General features: G+C 44.6%; 1 protein-coding gene across 1 annotated transcript in view; it reads right to left on the bottom strand.

Annotated features, from left to right (window-relative positions):
• Positions 1 to 2,983: 2,983 nt before the first annotated feature.
• Positions 2,984 to 8,236, bottom strand: part of LOC310725889 (uncharacterized protein) — a 537,758-nt gene continuing 532,505 nt past the window's right edge. The window contains exons 4-5 of the mRNA XM_083541007.1: positions 3,604 to 4,362; positions 2,984 to 3,545 (exon numbers count right to left, since the gene is read on the bottom strand). The gene's annotated coding sequence lies outside the window, so the exon portion shown is untranslated. The remainder of the gene's footprint in view (positions 3,546 to 3,603; positions 4,363 to 8,236) is intronic.

Here is an 8,236-nt window from a genome sequence, read left to right as displayed (position 1 = left end):
CCTCTAGTGGCTTTCATCAGAATGGACCTTCTATCAGACTTTTGTTTGATTTACTAGTTGGATGTTGGATGGGAAAAGGTAGCTCATTAGTTAAGATGTTAGACTTCTGATCAGGAAGGTTTTAAGTTCCCAGCAATTCCCAGTGAAACCCCAGCTTGAGCAAGCTGCCACTGCTGGGCCACTGAGCAAGGCTCTTAAACCTCAACTGCTCAAATAATTTTAAGTCACTCTGGATAAGATCATCTAAATATAATTTTAGAAATGAAAAAAATACAAATATCCATGGCATGAAGGATAATCTGACCAAGATCTGATCGTCTACACCTACAGAGAAACATGTATCGAATTCATTTTATTCATAGAAATGTATTCCCTGAGGTAAATAAGGTCTCTGATTAAGTTACCCTGATGCTGAGCTTTTAATCCTTGATGAGGTTCATAAGGTTCATCTGATGTTTTCTCTGTTTTTCTGCTTATTATAGCAAACTGATCCTGAATCAGTTCTTCTGCTTGCTTCTGGGTTTCCATGAGCCACCCAGATGTTCCAGCCAGTGAGTCAGCAACTTATGAAATACATAAACCAGAAGTCTGCAGTGTGTGTGTGTGTGTGTGTGTGTGTGTGTGTGTGTGTGTGTGTGTGTATATACACAGTGGGTGATATAAGGCAGGATGTAGGAATCTCAGAACTTCTCCAAGCCAAAAAGCTGCAAACTGAAAGCAGGGAATGATTGAATATGGGTGTCTTCTCATCATCACTCTCCGCCATCTTTTTTTTTTTCAATGGCCAACATGCTGCAGTATAATACACACTCCATCATTTTTACTCAGTAGGCACCCTGGGGAGGACGTAAGACTCTTTGGACGAAGACACATCTGCAAAAATCATCGATAACGTTGGAGTATTTTTGGCAGAACCCAAACGCAGACCTGAGCAGATTTCCAGCTCTGTGTTACTGAGAGCTCACAGACACAACTTCACTGGCGTGTTTTCTCTGAATGAAAATAGGTTCCTCACGAGGTTCCTTAGGCCAAGAGCTCTTCTACCATGATTGCTTTTATATCAGTAACTGATTTTACTGTCTGCAGGAGGATAAAGATACTAATAAGTACGAAATGCTCAGTGGCTGGAGGTTGCTGGAGATGTTGTCTGGGCCACTTTATGAGTTGTTGGTGGTCAGCTGGTTAGATGGTCTTAAATAGAGTTTAGAAGAAGGTTAGATGGATGCTGGGTAACTATTTATTGTATCTGTTTAGTTAGTAATTGTTGTGATGTTTGGAGGCTGGTTTGAGGCAAGTCAGTGAGAAGGAGATTAGTTGGATGTTGGATAAAGAGTTGATGGGATAAAGGGTTAGATAAATGCTGGATAGAGGCCAGATGGTGCGATGAAGTTTGGATAGATGTCTGATGAAGGCTAGTTAGATACTCGATGTAGGTTAATTTGAGGAGGTTAAAGGCAGGTTGGTTAGATGGATGTGAGTTGGATGCTGGGTAAAGCCTAGACGGTGACGTAGTTTTTTATTTGCATGCACAGTGGAGACTGGCTAGATGTAGGTTTTTTGGATGTGCCTAAATTGGATATATGAAGGGCTGTCGGTTAGATCAAGGGTAGTTGGATGAAGGGTAGTTGATTAGATGAAGGGTAGTTGATTAGATAAAGGGTAGTTGGATAGATGATGGGTAGTTGATTAGATGAAGGGTTGTTGGATAGATGAAGGGTTGTTGATTAGATGAAGGGTAGTTGGATAGATGAAGGGTAGTTAATTAGATGAAGGGTTGTTGGTTAGATGATGGGTAGTTGATTAGATGAAGGGTAGTTGGATAGATGAAGGGTTGTTGGTTAGATGAAGGTTGTTGGTTAGATGATGGGTAGTTGATTAGATGAAGGGTAGTTGGATAGATTAAGGGTAGTTGGTTAGATGAAGGGTAGTTGGATAGATGAAGGGTAGTTAAATAGATGAAGGGTAGTTGGATAGATGAAGGGTAGTTGGTTAGATGAAGGGTAGTTGGATAGATGAAGGGTAGTTGATTAGATGAAGGGTAGTTGGATAGATGAAGGGTAGTTGGATAGATGAAGGGTAGTTGATTAGATGAAGGGTAGTTGGATAGATGAAGGTTGGTTGATTAGATGAAGGGTTGTTGGGTAGATGAAGGGTAGTTGGATAGATGAAGGGTAGTTAATTAGATGAAGGGTTGTTGGTTAGATGATGGGTAGTTGATTAGATGAAGGGTAGTTTGATAGATGAAGGGTTGTTGGTTAGATGAAGGTTGTTGGTTAGATGATGGGTAGTTGATTAGATGAAGGGTAGTTGGATAGATAAAGGGTAGTTGATTAGTTGAAGGGTAGTTGATAGGTTTAACTCTAATTTCATTTATACACCTCACCTGAGCAGAGCTGTATTCAACTTCCAATAATCTAACATCTCACCATTTGGCCTCCATCCAGCCCTTAACTATTACTTATCTTCACATGTAGTGTTTACTTGGTACTAAATCCAAGATGGGGGCGCAGCAGTAGCTCGCAGCGGCCTCTCCGGATTCAAAAATTGTGCTTTCACCATATTTAGCACGACCCTTCACAATACATGGACACCAGAGTCAGCTGTGTTCATGTGTACGACCACCAGACACTACTACGGTACAGGCATCATGCAACCAACAATCTGCATGATGATCTTATCAACAACCTTCGGTGCGACCTCGGCCACAAAGACCAGGCCCCCAGACCTCGGTGTTACCTGATGCCGGTGGCCGGGAGAGGAGACGTCGAAAGCGCTGTTTGAGGAAGCGCGGCAAGCGGGTGGGTGTCCGTGCTAGGCTAAATGCTAACCCTAGCCGGCCGGCTATCCCGTCCATTTTTCTTTCCAACGTCTGCTCCTAATAAACTAAACTGGACTACATCCGACTCCAGCAAACCACACGGCGAGAGTTTAGAGACTGTTGCGTCTTTGTTTTCACGGAGACGTGGCTTAGCGACAGAGTTCCTGAAGCCGCCATCCAGCTAGACGGGCTAACCGTGTTTCGAGCCGACAGAAACACAGCTCTGTGCGGTAAGACTCGCGGTGGTGGCGTGTGTTTATATTAACATGGAATGGTGTAAGAACTCTGTGCTTGTTTCACGCTACTGCTCATCTCTAGTGGAGTTTGTGACTGTTAGATGCAGACCTTTTTATTTACCACGGGAATTCACAACTGTTTACATTGTCGGAGTGTACATTCCACCCAGTGCTAATGCTAAGGAGGCACTGAGTGAACTCTATGGTGCTATTAGCGACCTGCAGAATGCTCACCCCAACGGATTGTTTATTATCGCTGGAGATTTCAACCATGCGAATCTCAAGACAGTGCTTCCTAAACTCCATCAGCATGTGGACTTTGCAACGAGAGGAGCTAACACACTGGATCGTGTTTACACAAACATCCCCGGCGCGTATCGTGCGGAGCCCCGCCCGAATCTCGGATACTCAGACCACATCTCTGTTATGGTAATTCCAGCATACAGACCGCTTATCAGACGCTCTAAACCGGTTCTGAAACAGGTGAAAACCTGGCCAGAAGGAGCTACTTCTGCTCTTCAGGACTATTTTGAGTGCACTGACTAGGACATGTTTAGAAAGGCTGCAACCTACGGCGATTCCATCAACTTGGAGGAGTACACATCATCAGTGACCTGCTACATCAGCAATTGCGTTGATGATGTGACCATCTCCAAGACCATCACTACACGCTCCAACCAGAAACCGTGGATGACTGCAAATGTGCGTGCGCTGCTGAAACAAAGAGACTCTGCCTTCAGATCAGGGGACAAGACGGCCTTAAAAACAGCAAGGGCCAAACTGTCCCGTGCCATCAGAGAGGCGAAGCGCGCACACGCGAAGAAAATCCACAACCACTTCCAGGACAGTGGAGACACCCGGCGCAGGTGGCAGGGCATCCAGGCGATCACGAATTACAAGACCACATCACCTGCTTGTGACCGTGACCCCTCCCTCCCGAATGTGCTGAACGACTTCTACGCCCGGTTCGAGGTGCAGAACAACGTGGTGGCGAGGAAGACCATCCCTCCTCCCACTGACCAGGTGCTCTGTCTAACCACAGCTGAAGTGAGGAAAACTCTATGCAGAGTTAACCCACGGATGTCTGCTGGACCAGACAACATTCCTGGCAGAGTGCTCAGGGAATGTGCAGAACAGCTAGCAGATGTCCTCACTGACATCTTCAACATCTCCCTGAGCAGCAACGTTGTTTCCACGTGCCTCAAGACAACGACCATTGTTCCCGTGCCGAAGAAGTCTTCTGTCTCCTGCCTCAATGACTATCGTCCCGTCGCGCTCACACCCATCGTGATGAAGTGCTTTGAGAGGCTCGTCATGAGGCACATAAAGACACAGCTTCCACCCTCCCTGGACCCCATGCAGTTTGCATATGCACAGCTCGAACCACATCATCAAGTTTGCTAATGACACGACCGTGGTGGGTCTAATCAGCAAGAACGACAAGTCAGCATATAGAGAAGAGGTGCAACGGCTAACTGCCTGGTGTGGAGCCAACAACCTGTCTCTGAACGTGGACAAAACGAAAGAGATGGTTGTGGACTTCAGGAGAGCACAGAGCGACCAATCTCCACTGATTATTGATGGATCCTCAGTGGAGATCGTCAAGAGCACCAAATTCCTTTGCTGTTCATCTGGCAGACAACCTCACCTGGTCACTCAACACCAGCTCCATCACCAAGAAAGCCCAGCAGCGTCTCTGCTTTCTGAGAAGGCTGAGGAAAGCCCACCTCCCTCCCCCCATCCTGTCCATGTTCTACAGAGGGACCATTGAGAGCATCCTGAGCAGCTGCATCACTGCCTGGTTTGGGAACTGCACCGTCTCGGATCGCAAGACCCTACAGAGGATAGTGAGGACAGCTGAGAAGATCATCGGAATCTCTCTCCCCTCTATCATGGACATTTACACCACACGCTGCATCCGCAAAGCACACAGCATTGTGGACGATCACACACACCCGTCACACACACTTTTCACACTCCTACCATCAGGAAAACGGTTCCGAAGCATTCGGGCCGCCACAACAAGACTATGCAACAGTTTCTTTCCACAAGCCATCAGGCTACTTAATACACAGAAATGAAACAGAACTCTCACACACACACACACACACACACACACACACACACACACACACACGCACTCAAATGTGTGTAACGAACTTTAAACATTTTTCCTGGACTTAACACACACTCGTCACTCATCTCAATCCATTCCACCACCATTCATTTATTTATTTATTTATTATTCTCGACTGTACCGCACTCTCAACTGCTGTTTTTTGCACATTTATCATTATCACTGTATTATACTGTTTACATGCTGTTTTTTGCACCTTTGACTGCTGCTGTATTTGTGCACTACATTGTTCTGTTTATAGTCACTTCTGGGATATAGTTTTTAGTTTGTATAGTTTTTACAGTTTTCTTGTACAGTACTGTATAATCAAGTATACAGTAGGTTTACTGGTCGGCGCTATATTGGGTTTTGCGTCTTGTCTTGTGTCGTCTGTCTGCACTGTCTGTCTGCACTGTTTGCACCAGGTTGCACTCGATGCACTTTATATAGCTTGTGTTGTAGCTCTATGTTGTTTTGTTTGTTGTTGTTTAGTGTAGCACCAGGGTTCTGGAGAAACGTTGTCTCGTTTTTACTGTGTACTGTGTACCACTGTGTATAGTAGAAATGACAATAAAAGCCTCTTGACTTGACATGATTTATCAAAGAAAAGAAAACAAACAATTCAGTCAATAATGCAAGTAAATTAAAACATCAGTTAGGTACCTGAACACAAATACACTTTTTTTTTAACTTGATGTTTTTTGATTGAGAACATTTTAATAAATAAAACTTTTTGAAACTTGAAGTATTACCCTTTTTGGGGGTTATGGGGGCAGGTAGGACATGAAAAACCAACTCCGCTCTAAATTGGTGAATGGGAGAGAAAAGTTTGAGAACCACTGGGTTAAAGGATGATTCAATTCAATTCAATTTAATTCAATTCAATTCATGTTTATTTGTACTGAGCTTTTAACAATGAACATTGTCTCAGAGCAGCTTTACACAGATAATGTGGTAATAAACATGAATAAGTTCTTTATAAGTGTAAGTTTATCCCTGATGAATGAGCCGGTGGAGACTGTGGGAAGGAAAAACTCCCTGAGATACAGAAGGAAGAAACCTTGAAAGGATCCAGACGATGATGGCTGGTATGAGGTCAGAGGTCAGACATGGAGGCTGATAACTTCATCTCACACACATGGTTGGACTGGTTGGAGTTGCAGTGTTTTAGAGGGTAGTGTGGTTGTTGCAGGTTAGTGTGTGTGGCAGAACAGGGGGGTATTTTACTTGTTATATGTTAATATCTTATAAATTTAGCATGTTGAGGAAGCTAGTCAGCTAGTCCCAGAGATGGTATAATTTTTTTTTTGAATATACAATGAAAATATTTTTACAAATTTAGAAATCTTCACGTCAACCCATCCATTATGGATGCATAAGCCAGTGCACTCTTAGTGCCAGTCCCAAGCCCGGGTAAATGGGAAGGTTTGCGTTAGGAAGGGCATCCAGCGTAAAACATGTGCCAAATCAAATATGAGGATCACAAATGAGAATTTCATACCGGATCGGTTGAGGCCCGGGTTAACAACGACCGCCACAGGTTTTGTTAGCCGACAGGGTACCGGTGGAAATTGGGCTACTGTTGGCCGAAGGAGGAAAAGGAGAGGAGGAAGACGTCTATATATAGGGGGGATTCTGAAGGAAGAGTACAGTAAGAGTGTAGTGGAGGTGAAGAGAGTTTCTGATAGAGTGATGATCGTGAAGGTGGAAGTTGAAGGGAGGATGATAAATGTCATCAGTGCCTTTGCTCCACAAGTTGGCTGTGAGATGGAGGAGAAGGAAAGATTCTGGAGTGAGTTAGATGAAGTGGTAGAAGGTAAAGCTAAGAATGAAAGATTGGTGATTGGGGCAGACTTTAATGGGCATGTAGGTGAAGGGATGAGGAGGTGATGGGTAGGTATTTTAAGGAGAGGAATGTGGAAGGGCAGATGGTGGTAGATTTTGCTAAAAGAATGGAAATAGCAGTGGTGAACACTTATTTTAAGAAGAAGGAGGATCATAGGACGTATAAGAGTGGAGGAAGGTGCACACAGGTGGACTATGTTCTATGTTGGAGATGCAAACTGAAGGAGATTGGAGACTGTAAGGTGTTGGCAGGGGACAGTGTAGCTAGACAGCATCGGATGGTGGTCTGTAGGATGGTTTTGGAGGCGAAGAAGAAGAGGAGGAGAGTGAGGACTGAAAGAAGAATAAGATGGTGGAAACTGAAGGAGGAAGACTGTAGTGTGAGGTTCAGGGAAGAGGTCAGACAGAGGCTCGGTGGTGGTGAAGAGGTGTTGGAGGATTGGGCAACTACTGCAGGAGTGATGAGGGAGGCAGCTAGAAAAGTACTTGGTGTGACATCTAGAAATAGAAAGCAAGACAAGGAGACGTGGTGTTGGAATAAAGAAGAGTAAGAGAGCATAAGGAGAAAGAGGTTGGCAAAACAGAAGTGGGATCGACAGAGTGATGAGAAAAGTAGGCAGGAGTACAAGGAGATGCGGCAGCAGGTAAAGAGGGATGTGGTGAAAGCCAAGGAAAAGGCATATGAGGAGCTGTATGAGAAGTTGGACACTACGGAAGGAGAAAAAGATTTATACCGATTGGCCAGGCAGAGGGACAGGTGGAGGGAGTATTTTGAGCAGCTGATGAATGAGGAAAATCAGAGAGAGAGAAGGTTGGATGATGTGGAGTTGGTGAAACAGGATGTATATAGGATTAGTAAGGAGGAAGTGACAGCAGCGATTAAAAGGATGAAGAGTGGAAAGTCGGTTGGACCAGATGACATACCGGTAGAAGCATGGAGATGTTTAGGAGAGATGCAGTGGAGTTTTTAACCAGATTGTTTAACAAGATTTTGGAAGGTGAGAAGAAGCCTAAGGAATGGAAAAGGAGTGTGCTGGTACCGATCTTTGAGCATAAGGGAGATGTGCAGACCTGCAGTAACTACAGGGGAATTAAGTTGATCAGTCACACCATGAAGTTATGGGAAAGAGTAGTGGAAGCCAGGCTGAGAGAAGAGGTGACCATCTGTGAGCAGCAGTATGGTTTCATGCCGAGGAAGAGCACCACAGATGCCTTATTTGC

This window comes from Silurus aristotelis, assembly GCF_946808225.1.
Source record: "Silurus aristotelis genome assembly, chromosome: 5".
Lineage (NCBI taxonomy): Eukaryota > Metazoa > Chordata > Actinopteri > Siluriformes > Siluridae > Silurus > Silurus aristotelis.
Note: the sequence above shows the minus strand (reverse complement) of the source record. Positions and strands in the feature narration are given on the sequence as shown.